Here is a 14,803-nt window from a genome sequence, read left to right on the forward strand (position 1 = left end):
CCTCGTTATGCTTGGGAACTCTCACAACCCTTCTGTCATTACCCTTTTAATTCTTTTTTGATTGAAGGTGCAGACAAGGATCCGTTGTGCTAACCTTGGAATATTTTCATTTTTTTTGAGTAGTTCCTACTAAATAGACAACACACTTCCAGCAGAGAGATGAATCTGAGCTTTTTCCTGCCAAGTCCTTGTCCCAGGCTGGCAAGATGAACATTTTCCACTAGGTACTGAGCTTTCTTCAGTGCAGAGCGTGCATGATGAAGGGAAGAGGAAGCTCATATATAGCTACAACATTGTCTGCACAAATTAGTGCAAAACCAAGGTAGGGACACACACACACACACTCACGCATGCACACACACACACACACACACACACTTCCATCCTGGTGTTCAGGTTACAAGGAGTTCAAAAGATTATTTTTTACCTACAGCCTGGTGTTCCTAGCTCCTGAATAAAGTGTGTAGACAGCATGTCTTGCAAACTTTGAGCTGCCACTTCAGGTGGTGAGTATAGCTACTGACGAGATTTTTTGCATCTCCTAAAAACAGTATCTCGGAGGACGCTGGACATCATCTGTGATGAGCAGCAAGGGATTCAGACTGGAAAGACCTTCAAAAGGCCTGCAAAAATGAGATTTGAATAACAGATGAGTCTGAGTTCAAGCTTCTTAAAGTGCAGCAATGTGAACCAGACACAAATTTTAAGTAGAGTTTAGGCTCCCTTGAGCCATGAGACTTGGAGATCTTGAGCTGAAACATGCACACACCTAGACAGAGGACTAGGACTCATGTGCGGGCACAAGATATGTTCATGGAAAATATATTGAGCAGTTATGTCACAACATGGAGTTAGTATCAAAGGATATATATATATATATATATATGCAGGGAGAAGATTAGGAAGATTGTGGGAGAGAGTTTCTTTTTATTAATGGATAGCCCTAGATGGTATTTGGCAGCTGTTTGAGCAGCTTGTCTACTATGCATGTCTTCTGTTGTGGGGTATTCACAACAAACTGTTAATAAGATTCTTTAATCAATGCCCTGAAATGACCATATAAACCTGCCTTTTTTTTTTTTTCCTTTTCCATAGGTTACGTTTTATGATTCACCCTATCCAAACAATTTTTTAATTAATTACAGGCTGATCTCCATGCATTTATACACATTCCTCTAAGAACTGTTGAGTAAGATGCTCAGCTAATGTAGGAACAGGTAATTCTGTGAAGCTTTCTTGTGCTGAAGAATGAATCTTGCTGACAGTCATAAAAATAAACCATATAATTTGTCAAGTTACATACAAATAGTATAGTAATAGTATGGAATTTTTATATTGAATATTTAGTTTGCTTTCTCATTTCAAATCAGTTTTCTCCTCAGCACTAGGAATCAGGTGGATTATAGGAGGAAGGTCTTAATAATTATTATAGTCAGTGAAGTTCAAAGAATACTCAGGCCTATTGGAGGCTTTCAATACCCTTACATTTCTCAAGTATCACAGAGGGGATGCTGAACTTCCAACTGAAGTGACTGCAGTGCAATATTTTCGGATCTATATAGCTCAGTCGTTTGAATGGTTGTTTTAGTTTCTTAAGATCACTTTGGATTTCACCCTAAATCTTTAAGGTTATAAATACTTTTCAGGTCAAGATAATTTATTATCTTTTCCAAGTGAATCACCTTCATGTTTGAATGAATTGAAGTTCAGTTACACAGCAGCACGAGGGAATATTTTATTGTTGATAGAGCATTTTTGGTCTGAATTTCTGTGTCAGGGCATACATTAAATGACTACTCTGACAAAGTACCAATCCTATCTCTGTAACGAAAAATGCTGAGTAAGTTCTACAACTGAAAAGGAATACAATTCCATTTGTCTTCTTTGAGTTGAAATCCGAGAGTTTAAGAAAGTCAGTATATAAGGGTATTCTAACTGGAATATCCATCATAAAAACAATGATAATTTTTATGTATTGTAGTTTATTTTTTATTTGCTTATATGTATGAACATACGTATACATATGTGTACATGCACATATACTTATATTTAAAATGTATATATACATTAAATTTATACATATTTGTGCATGAGTACTAGTATGTTTAACTAATTTTCTTAGTACACGCACACAGGATAAGCTTCTACTCTTAAGCACTCTTTCAATCATTTCTCTAATTTCATGCAAATGTTTTGATAGCAGAGAGTTTTCAGGAATCCCTTGATTCAGTATGCAATGCAGAGCTCAGGTGGCTGTATATATACATGACAGCCTTATTTCACAATGTCCATGTATGTGTTATTCGTTGTGTTATTCTTTGTGTGTAGTGGTAGCAATTATAGACACTGGAACAAAACCACTTTGCATTATACTGACAGTTTTTGCCAATTTACAGTATTATATTGATACTCATTACCAGGAGTTATTTGGGAAATAAGGAGTTAAAAAAGATACTTTTTTATTTTTAATTTTTTTCTCATAATCTAAGAGGAATTCTGCTGCAGAGACAGAACTGAATGTGTTGAGGGTCAGATTTCAATAGAGTTGTACAGATCTTCATTTTTTTCCAAGTCCCCCTGTCTCTCCCCCCCCCTTTTTTTTTTTTTTTTTATAAATAATGTAATTTGGTCTATCATGGCGTTGTATTCATTAAGAAATGAAGTGAAAGACTCTCTTACATTTATCTGTGATGCCTCGATAGATTGTAATCTATATTTGCAAAATAGTATACTAATTGTGCAGAGCTGGTTTGATTAAAAATTATCGGAGAAAGATACATGACAACCTGAGACAAAAATCTACATGTAACTGGGCCACTGACACAATATTTGTGAACCAGACATTTTGGCCATCAGAAAAAGATTTTATTTTCAAAAGGGCTTTGATTAACATCACTACCCCAGAAACATTTTGTCTCTTCTTCCCAGAGTCTTGGGTCATATCAGCCATTGGCTCCAAGCAATGCTGAAAGGGTTTTTTAAGTATCTAAAAGTATTTTTATTACTCCATTCTTGGGAGACAAGAAAATGAGAGAGGGAAAAAAGATAAGATCTTCTACCATGGAAAATCCCGTTGTATCTAGTCTCAAGAGGGAATTCTTAGACCCAGGGGGCTTACTGGTTAACTCTCATAAAATATTTCCTGGCTGTGACCTTAGGTAGCAGCTGGAAGATAAGAACCTGTTATTTTATGAGGTGAGTCAGGTCAGATCTGGCTTTTCCCTAAAAAGTTGCCTGGGAGGAGGTAACAGCAGAAGATAAGCAAGTGACTAATCAAAGTTTTCAGCAATACCAAGGATGGAGAAACTGCTTTTCCTTTCATCTCCTTGATGCTGCTGGCATTTCTTAGTGGTAGTCACAGGGAACTGCAGAGAAGGACAAATCAAGAATGAAAACTGTTGGCTGTTTGATAACGCTAGTTTCTGTAAAACAATCCTTAAGTTCAGACTGAACAGGTTCTAGCAGATGACGTTTCTCCAGCTGTTGTGTAATTTGATGCAGTAGGCACGTTACCCAGAAGTTATATATTACACATTACTATCATGTTAGTCATGATATTATTGAAGAACAGTACATAGTAAGCAAGAAAGCAATACTATTGATGTCTTCAGTTGATGTCTTTGTTATATGTAGGTTAAGAGGAAAATACCTATTTCTGTAGTATCACAAAAGACACAACACAAAAATGCTTCAAATTTCTGAGATCCACACTGTTCAGTTCATGTATGCATCTGTATTGGGCTTACATGGCAAGGTCTGGGGGGAGCTGGGGGGAGGAGGGAACATGGGGGAATGATGAGGAGTGCTGCAGGGGTGGCCTCTGTGAACAGAGCCCAGCAGCTGCCCCACGTCAGATCAGAGCCAGCTCCAGCCGGCTCCAAAAGGGACCTGCTGCTGGACAGAGCCAAGACTGGGAGTGATGCTGGGTGAGTCTCCGGGAAAGCAGATTGAGGAAAGGGGAAAAAAAGAAAAAAGAACTGCTGCACAACAGCAGATGGGAGCGAGAAGTCAGAAAGTGTGAGAGACCCAGCCCTGCAGCCCCCAAGGTCAGTGCAGCAGGAGGGCAGGAGGTGCTCCACGCACGCAGCACAAATTCCCCTGGCCTGTGTAGAGGCCCCTGGTGGAGCAGGCTGTCCCCCTGCAGCCCATGGGTCCCACATGGAGCAGATCTCCACGCTGCAGCCCGTGGAGCTGGTGGATGTGGCCTGGAGGAGGCTGCAGCCCATGGAGAGCCCCCGCAGGAGCAGGCCCCGGGCCGGAGCTGCAGCCCGTGGAGAGGAGCCCACGCAGGAGCAGGGGGTCTGGGGGGAGCTGCCGCCCGTGGGGGACCCGTGCTGGAGCAGGTTGCTCCTGGGGGATGGACCCCGTGGTACGGAGCCATGTGGGAGCAGTTCTTGAGGAGCTGCTGCCTGTGGGCAGCCCCTGTTCGGGAAGCCCCTGTTCTCAGTTCGGGAAGGATGGAAGTTCTCAGTTCGTCCCCTGGGAGGGACGCCATGGTCAGGGGCAGAGAGTGACCGTGAAGGAGTGGTGGAGATGAAGAGTATTTGCTTTAACTTTCTCACTGCTCCAGCCTGTTAGCAATAGGTAATAAATTACATTAATCTCCCTATGCTCAGTCTGTTTTATTTGTGATGGTAATTGGTGAGTGATCTTCCTGTCCTTATCTCAAAACACAAGTTTTTCTTTTTACATCATATTTTCTCCCCCTGTTTTGTCAAGGAGGGGGAGTGAGAGAGTGGCTATGTGGTGCTTAGCTGTCCATCAGTATGAAAACACCACAGCTTCATCCTGCACTGCTTGTATGCCAGATACACCAATATTTTGAACACCTTGTATTAATTTTGAGATAAAAGTCATCTGATATATAACAGCCATGTCAGTAAACCTATCTGAGTGCATCTTATTTAGTTAGCAAGCCATTGGCTAACAAGAGGACTATAACCACAGAATGTATTGGGATGCAGTCATAGCCTTCTCCCATTAGCACTTTTTGGGAAAATGCTTTTTCAGTTTCACAGGATACAGTTCCCTTTGTAACACATATTACTTCTGTTAGCACTATGCTTTTGTTGGCTTTTGATGTTGGCACACACTCAGCTTACACAGCAACTGAAAAATATCTGAAACTGATTTCAATGAAGATGCTTCAAAATAAGGTGTAGAAGTGTCTTAAATTGTTAATTAACAACCTTTAGTGAAAACATGCCTTTACTATTTAGCTTAGGGATTCAAAGTCATGATGTTTGGATGCTATTTCTGGCTTTCTTGATGGGTCACTGTTTGAAAAACAACTAAAGCACCTGTAAAAAGCATACAGCAATATTACCCATTTTGCCAGGCTGCTGCATTCAGTGTGTTTTTTGGGAGGTGGGTGCTGGAGCCAATAAGTAATCTGTTGCATAACTAAAGAGAGGCACCTTTATTGAATTCCTTCAAAATCTGAGAGGACAATAATATTTTCCTACCTTACTGTGGTCTCAGGAGATTGAATTAATTAATGACAGCAAAAGATGCTGAGTTCCTCTGATTAAGAGTTCAGTGTAGAGGGAGGATAATTAATTATCTTTTATAAAGTGCTTCGAAATCCTAGGGTGATTCAGTGGTGGTATTTAGAAGAAAGTGTTTGCTGCATTCTCCAAATAGTGCCTCCTACTATATAGTTACTGCAAATCTTTATGCACATGCTTACTGTTAAGCACACGAGCCATTTCTTTCAAGTTAATTGGACTATTTGTATTTGTTGGAAATAGAATTCCCTTTCAAAACTCTATAAATATCACCACTTTTTGTATATTTATGAAATAACATGTATTTATTGAATCAAAGTAATGCAATAATCCATTTGATTTAAGAATGGATGTAAGTAATTACTTACATTTAAGAATGTTTTCAATTATCCTGAATATCACCTCCCATTTCCTCATGTGTGTATCAATTTTTAAGTGAGTATTTCAGCACAGGAAACCTAGGCTATTCCAAGACATGAGCATTATTGATATTTGTTTATATTACAAAAGATCCTGAAGATCCTAATCACAGATAATACACTCTTTGCACTGAGCAACTAAAAAGCCAGAAAAAAATATGTTCTGTGCTTGAATGCTTTAAAGGCAAATTGAAAACAATAACTGTTCATCCCAAGCTTATAGCCAGCAAGTGAAAAGAAGGTAATAGGCAGAAATTATGCAGGTGAATAGAAGAAGCTTGAGAGACTAAAGGAATCAGTTCTGATATATGCCTTCAGTGACAAAGGGAAATTTGACACTGACCCCAGTGCTGCAGAGACTTTATCTTTGAATTTGAGGGGTGAGCTTGGCATATTCACATGTTTACATACCACTTTAATTACCTGCTTCCACTTTCATAGCCTGCAGTAATATAAAGAGACCTGAATAGCTTTGATTATAAAAGTAGCTGAGGAATTACTTTAGAAGGATAATAGTCTTATGAGATGCTAGATGCCAACAGCTATAAGTCATTTCTTCAAAATATTTATACATTTAAAGTGTCTGTCAACATCCTGCTCTTTTTTTTTTTTTTTTTTTCCAGTGGGTGGAAAATTTTATCAATGGCCCCCTCTTTTAAATAGTATTTTAGTTTTTAAATGAGCATTAGAACCATCTAGCTCATGAACAGTACGCAAATAACATTTCTTCATGACTGATTATGCAACATAACCTCAGGTAAGTGTAGCATGACCAGTTAATTGAAAATTGTTTTCCATTTAGAATTCAGTCTTTGCTAGCCAATGATAAATAATTATTTCATCTGGCTCATTTCACATTATACACTTTAAACACTCAAGACCTTCAGTGACTTAAAAAGCTAAAGCTATTATTCTATCTTTCACAACTTTCTAATACTCTTTATTTAATATTTCATTCTCGTATTTTATAGGACTTTACTTTTAAATTGCACTTACTCAGATAGACGGGACAGACAACCTATTTTGTCTATGCTTCCTTATTTCCCTGAAGATTGTTCCTTATTGAAATATATTAAAAGAACTGAGTGAACTCTTTTAGTCGGCTATTGTGGAGTAGGTGCTATAATCTGCAAGGGTACATTGTGTTTTCAGATCTGAAATGATCATGATAGTGACTGGGAATGGATAAAAATAAACTATGCAAAACAATCAAAGTGAAAAATGGATATTGAAAAATATGTGTATTTTGTATTACCACCTTCAACACTTAATGGTGGCCTGGAGCAATTTTCAAGTCATTTGAGAAAAAAATATAGCCATATAAAATGCCCTGTTATCATATGAAATGAAAAGATGTAGTTCTTTAGATTGCATGTCATTTAGGGACTTCAGATTTGCTTGAGCACTCACTGACAAGGTACAGGGTGACATCTACCCCTCAAATTTATCAGTGTTATCAGAGCTTCTTTCTGGAAATGATATTCCTGATTGTATTTCAGCTGGGTATTGTCAATTCTACTTATAAGTGACGTTTAAATATTTATGTGACTGCAAGAGTTTTATTCCTAATTTCTTTCCTTTTTATTACATTGATGTGTTCTGTCTTTCATTTGTCTTCAAGTTGTAGTGTAAGCATTTCAGAGACATACTTCCAATATGTATTCATCCTGTGAGTAGCTTTATGGCACTACAGCAATTATTTACAATAAGAGGTATTCATATACCAAGATACTGATTTTGTTTCACTTTCACCTTGTTGCTGACAACTGGCAGATCAGCATGCGAAACAGGAAGCTCAGCTCATGTACTTGATTTAAGCTGAGTTGAATTTATGTCTCAAGATTAGTGGAAGGGAATAAAATCTAAAATTCTGATTCTCTAAGCTGTCTCACACAATTTACTGCAATATATAGAAAAAGAGAGACAGAAAATTGTAATATGTTTAGTGATTTGCGTTTGATGGGAAGGGATAATAGCTGAAGAGCTCAATGGAGTGGTATTCACATCATCCATTACATCCTCTTCTTACCCAATGTAATCAGAGCCCTGTGTAAAGTGGTTCATTACTGTGAATATTATGACATTGAAGGTTGAAAAGAAAGAGTGCTAAACCCCCTTTCTCAGACATGGCATGCTTCTGTTTTGAGCGAAATGTTTAGCTTTATTTTTTTAATTAGGTACATCACCAAGTTTGTCTCCCACAAAGAAAAGTGAACTTCAGCCATTCAGGTAGAATAAACAAAATAAAATAAAAAATGATAAGAAGAATAAAAGAAGTCACAGTAACAAACATTTTAAACTGTGGAAGATGAGAAAATATTTTGAAAAGTAATTCTTATACAGTTGTTCTATTTCTACATGAGGCATTAAAAGTCTACAATAGGTGTCAGATTCTCCATACTGTTTTACCTGTCATAAACTAAAGGAAACTTCTATAAATGGACTTGGCTATGAGAGTCAGGAGCATTTACATTGCTAGAAATATTTTTCTTCCTCATAACAGTAATATAACAGTAATAACTTCTTTAGAGGAAGAGAAGTACAATAATTTTCTTTTTAGAATGTTATTTTTATACTTACAATTTCCCCTCACCCTCCTCACCCTCCAGCATTTAGGACCCAGATTATAAATTGAAAGACAAAACACCATTTACAACTTTTAACCAAATCTCTGGCTACAAATCAAGAATCCTGGGACAGATGCCATTATGACAAGAATCATGATCTTGAAGATATATTAGCTGGGCTTCTGCAAATGGAATGAAAAGAAGACAGTGCACAACAGTATATAAGAGGCATAAAGATATTTGGAGTAATTTTAAAATTTTAAACTCTTTAAAAATATTAAAGATAATTATTAAATTTTAAAATTAATTTAAAAATATTAGAGAGAAATGTATTTCTCAGTTCTACCAAATGCTAGTACCAGTAAGGAGTAACATCCTAGCTATATTCCTTATTTCCTGTTTATCTTACCATCCCTACAGTGAGAAAAAAATACTGTCCTCACAGGTCTACAGGTCTGAGAAGAGTCTACACTGCTTCCTTCCACAAACTTCTCGTTACTCAAGAAAACTAGCTATTCTTGAAGTTTTTTTTTTTTTCTCCAGTTCTCAGTGACATATCCTGTCCGGTTAACACTGAGGAAGAATTTTGAAAGCCAGTATTTTTAACAGAAATCTCATATCTAACTGATGGCATACAAGTATCGTGTTCTAGGTTAAGCAGATGTATAGAGAATCACAACTAAGTACATATTTGTATTTCAATAGTGCATGGACAACCTTTTCCTTAACCTCGATTGCCCTGTATTAAATGCTTATAAATCTAGAGACCACAGCTAGATACAGACACAAGATAAGTAATTATACAATTATTTGTGCAAGCAACGAAGCTTCAGAATAGCAGCTTCTTAACCATTGATAAGTGTTCTGGCAAAGAGAAGCTTTGAAGGGAGTTTTGCAGTTCTGTAAAGGTATTTCTACATCAGAAAAAGGGTGCTGAGAAATCTGAAGGGTACTGATCTGAGGACTGAACTGGGTGATGGAAACTGACAGTATTGTCTAATCAGAAAGGAATGTTCTTTGCAATGAAATGGGGATAGGAGTAGCACAGAGAGGCTTGGTACCAATAGTGATACAGGATCTTGCTGAAAATAAGGATAACCACTTCCAACTCTTGCCCAATAGTATCTGAGTAGAGTCCTCTAAAATAGCTATTGGCCTGGACATTCAGTGCCATACATGTTATCTGGACTGCTATGGAAAAGCACCCCCCCCCCACTATACCATGCATGTCCCAGGTTGAGGTGAGCATGACTAGGATGGAGGTTGCCTGACCTCTGAGTTTGGTTTGGTCACCCAATTTCCTTGGGGACATTAATTCCCATCTGCTTCTCCTCTGTCCTTTTCTTCATTGATCTGCTTCCCTCCTCACCTCATGCTTTCTTTATTTAGATAGGAAGCGGTTTGTTACAGAGGCTGTTGGCTTGTCACAATCTTAGACCTTTGTTTTACTCTTCAGTCTGCCACATAGCGTGTGGCAAGCTAGATCTCGTTATTTGTCATGATGGTACCAGTTGCCCCTCTACAGTGATCTGAGACTGGTAATTAGCATTTTAGTATATAACTTTAAATATTATTATGGAGGAACTCCGTTTTATTTTGATAAGCTTATCCTTGATGTGTTTTAGCTGACTATCTATCTTTTGTGGTTATTAGCTCACCTCCTGTAAAAGTTACTCCAGAGATCATAGTCCAAACATGACTAATGGATAAATCAAATAACACGAGTACTTGGAAAGAGCTCAGAAGGAAACCTGACACCAATTTTTCATCCAATATAGTTAATGTTTTGGGCATCCCATATTTCCCGCTCAGCTCATCCCAGGAGACTGTGGTTAAATGGCAGCAGAGTAAGTGTTCCTAGATTAACTGTCTCCAGTTTCAGACTGCAGTCATGCTCACGGGATTCACAAATGCAACCATCACTCAAGAAAACAACAATGAAAGATCAGGTTTTTAAAAGAAAACACTTCAGTGTTGACATGAGAACCCAGAACAGGGCAAACAGAGATACACAGTGACTTATGTCCAAGTATGAAAATGAACTGCAAAGACTTAAAAAAGACTGGCAGATTTAAGGGACAAATTATAATTCCCACTGAAATAGATAAGTCAAAACACCTAAATACTGCCAAAATAGGAAACAGAATTTCAGGGTATCTTAAAAATGGCTTCTGGACAGTGAGTATTTAAAATAAGATTTAACCCTTTTTGCACATTAATGACAAAAACCAAATGCAGTACATTCAAATGTTGTTACTACGGTTTTGAAAGTGGCAATAAAATACATGAAAGCAGCTTGATTTTATTCCTAGTTTCAAGGCATTAAAGTGAATGTGATTCTTCACAGTACTTTTGGCAGAGATGTGCGTCCTTGTAGGCAAATGATAATCTTATGCACTAGAGCTCTGGAACATGTAGCAGATCTAAACATTTTGGTAACACACAGTAAAGGTCATTAAAAAAAAAAAAAAAGTATTGGACAGCAAAATAATAATAATAAATAAATAAATAAATAAATCTGGAGGACATAATCTCAAATCAAATTCCAGTGAAGATAGGTATTTATTCAGCAATCGGTAAATCCATTCTAACTTATTTGCATTTGTAGAGAGCATAAAAAAACTGGCATTCTAACAACACTCATTATTCCAGTTGTTTTCATTATGCAAGATTGTCTATTTCTTTGTGCTTATAGTCAGGAAGAAGTGCCAAATGAGTAGTATTCATAATCAAATAGGATCTAGAGAGAGTCCTATGTCTGATCGTTATTATATCATAAATATTATTTGCACACAAATATTGGATAAAACACAGCTTCCAACTTCAGAGCCTTGAATAAGACTAGGTTTAGAAGGGGAGAAGCATTTCATTTTACCTCTGGAATTTCCTTCCAAAACATATGGTTGTCCTTATGTTTATAAGGCAACCATAGAAGCACAGTGACATGCAACATATAATTTAGGATTTGGGGTAAAACATATGGGGTATTCATTTTTTATTGCTTTAATATAGTTTTGTCTATTTTTAGAATGTTGGGGTGCCAGTGGAAAATAAAGAAACCTCAAATCTAGCTCTTGGCTGTAAAGAATGCTCGTCACATGATATTACACTTGGCATGTGAGCAAGTCAGAAGTACTGCAGAAACAACTGATAATCTTGTTGGTCTCTGACTTTTCAACTTTGCTTGCGTAGCTGACTGTTTATTCTGCTATTTATATCTCAAATGCCACTTGGAATATGCTCAAAATATGGCAGAAATTCACAGTAAAATAACTTAAATCAGATACACTGTCTTCCAGTCTTCCTTACTTAAAAAGGGGAAAGAATCTCAGAAGTAATATAACTTGGAGAAGCATACATCTTTATTTTCCCCACCCCAGAACACTTCAGTCTGGTTTTAGCCTCTCTAATGCCACTGGAGTGTCTGAAGAGAAAGCATTATGGCCAGAAATGTCCTGTGTTTTACATTGTTCCCAGAAGACAGTTAAAGTTCTGCAGCAGAACTGCTTATGAAATTAAAACCTTTTTTTTTTTTTTTTTTTTTAACAAGAGAAATTTCTAAAGGTGTGGAAGAAACAATGTTTTGTTTTGACCAATATTTTGGTCTAATTTTGGATTAAAACAGGACTGGCTCAAAATATAGTTTGGAAGAGGCATTTCTTTCAGAGTATTATTATTACAGGCTGCCTTTTGCAAAGGAGATATTGCAAGTTTTTTGTTGTTGTTTTTGTTTGTTTTCCAAATGTAGTACCTAAGCCTCATTTTAATTTCAAGACTTTTAATGAGAAATAATAAAGTCTACTTTCTATGTAGGCTATCTTTCTTTGATCACCCAGCCAGAATGAGTTGTAAGGAATTGTTTTCAGATCCTTTTAACATATTGTTAGTGTTAAGGGCAGAGATAATATGAAGGCGGTCTCTTGCAGAGAGATGCTATCTTTTCTTCCTTAATTTTATTTAAACATTCCCAACATATACATTGTGGATTCTGAATCTTGCATTTCTTTCAGTTGTCATTCCAATGCAATAATTAAGTGTATATATCTCCAATCAAAATTTAGGGACACACTTTAAGTAAAACCATGCAAATGTAAGTTTTGCATGAAACTATTTTGTACCATCTATTCAAATTAAGCATTATAATAATGAGTTATTGCCTGGATATGTGCTTCTGGGTATCTGAACGACTAAGCTGCTCCTCTCCATTTCTTCCTTTGCTTTGGTCTTCTACATTCTTACATTGTCCTTTTCTTTATTTCCTAGCCTTCTTCTTTTAGGCTGAAAGGTAACTTCATTCTCAGTCTCCCATAAGGTCTTTATGCTGATACTGATTTAATTTAGAAACAGCAAGGGATGCAAGAAAACTGCATCCAAGTAAGTCTTTAATAGCACAAGAAAATCTTCCCAGCTTTCAGTAGCTGTTCTTAACACCCCGCCCATAAGCAAGGTACTAGGGCTGGCTATATGCAATATGAAAAACTGAGACAGAGGAACATGGGATTACTGAAGCATATACACATCTCAAGTAAATTTTTAAAAGCAATGTAGCTGGAATTTAGGATGTCAGCTGAGGAGAAAAGATCTGAAAACTTCAGTTCTTTGGATGCCTTTTTATCACTGGTGAAACTGCAAGGGTGCCTAAAGTTCTGCCCTGCAAATTGTCCTGCTACTAACTCTTCCCCCAGATTGGGATCCTTTAATTCAGTTTGCTACCTAATTCTGTGAAATACTCAATATAAATGTATCCAAAACATACCTATGGTATACCTGTGGGAATGAGCACAACAGCATCAACTAATTTGTGAGGGTAACTAATTAATTAACCCAAAAGAGAAGCAGAAATCACTTAATTGGCAGTCCACCTGGATCAGATGTTGGGGATAATTCACATGGGGAATTTGCAACACAACCCCATGTGCTTTTTATCCTGTAGAAGTTAAAAACCATCTAATAGAGACTATCTGAAGTGGGGACAATATTAGCATCTGACAGTTTTTTTTTTTTTCTCCCCCCTTTTTTTCTTGAAGCTTTCTTGCTGTGCAGCAAAGCACTGGAGAGCGATTGGACAAAGCAGAAAATGTAAGGACAAGCACAAGTCTTTAATCCTGTTATCAGGAAACTTGCCTAAAAAGGGTGAGTTGTGGATTCTTTTTCTTGTCCCCGACAGTGTTTATGTATTAAATGTTAAACAGTCAGTGAATAAAATAAACAAACATGCTTCAGAGCTGGGACTGGAACCTGGTGCTTAATCTCCAAGACAGAGCTTTGCCATCTCTCCCTGACCTAGCTAATTGTAGGCACTTTTCTGCAGAAATTCAGGACGCCATCAAACATAAATAATTTTAGGTTGCTGTCCAAGACTCTTCTGGGAAATGGGTGATTTGGTAACATCCCAGGCTGATAACTCTCCCCTGGTGTATTATAAGGGGGTTGTGTGCCCAGTTCAAGGGCTGAGCCTTGCTTACGGAGAGCCAAGGATGCGTTCCCTCCTGGGTGCCAATACTGACATCTACATTTGGCTTTAAGTGTAGGCAGGGCTATTCTCTGGCAGGGAGGCCAATGGTCAGAATAGTGCCTGCCTTATCACTTTTGAGTTCTTCTGCTTTTCAGAATATGGTGCCTACAGCTAAACTGCCCATTGGGAATGGCCATTTGCCCACGTTGGCTTTCAACAGCTGTCCAGGAACCATCTGGAAGACTCTAGTGCCAGTTTGGGTCATTCTAACAGTTTAGGTCTGTAAAGTCAAGCTCTTGTGCTTGGAAACATTCCCTTGTGCTGTTTAATTCATTCTTTTAAACATAGCCAAATTGATCCATCAAAGTCAAGCAGGAAGCATCTTGCCCTTTTACTAATCTGTGTTTATTAATGCTAAGTGATAGCTGGGGCTCTTGCTGCTGCAGGCAGTGGCCCTTGGTGGTCTCTAGAGGGATAGCTCTGCTATTCATGGATCGTGGGTTGGATGCAGCAGCTGACAACACTATGCAGTGACGCAAGCCAGCACAGTTCAGCATGTGGCCTCTCAGGAGCTTCTTTGCAATCAAAGAGGAGGAAAACTTTCAACAGAAGGAAATGGGGGGGGAGGCATCTGTGAAGCAAACTACACGTATCATTCACAAAGGTACAAGCCATCTCTTGGACTGGAAACTCTTGCTCTGTGCATTTGTTGCTTCATAAAACTATTAAATGCTACTTTTCTTCACCCTGGGTCCCTGATTGCCACAGTAACAGATACATTTTTTTATTTTATTTTTTTCATAAAATCAGCATTGATCATCCTAACTTGCTTTTGTTATCAGTTTTGAGTGGAAA

At 37.7% G+C, this 14,803-nt stretch overlaps 1 protein-coding gene across 1 annotated transcript in view; it reads left to right on the plus strand.

Annotated features, from left to right (window-relative positions):
- The window catches only part of KCNS3 (potassium voltage-gated channel modifier subfamily S member 3), a 59,396-nt gene extending 45,054 nt beyond the window's left edge, over nt 1–14,342 (plus strand). The window contains exon 4 of the transcript XR_013948704.1: nt 13,521–14,342. The gene's annotated coding sequence lies outside the window, so the exon portion shown is untranslated. The remainder of the gene's footprint in view (nt 1–13,520) is intronic.
- The last annotated feature ends 461 nt before the right edge of the window (nt 14,343–14,803 follow it).

This window comes from Anser brachyrhynchus (assembly GCF_964034855.1).
Source record: "Anser brachyrhynchus genome assembly, chromosome: 3".
In the NCBI taxonomy this organism is placed as follows: Eukaryota; Metazoa; Chordata; class Aves; order Anseriformes; family Anatidae; genus Anser; species Anser brachyrhynchus.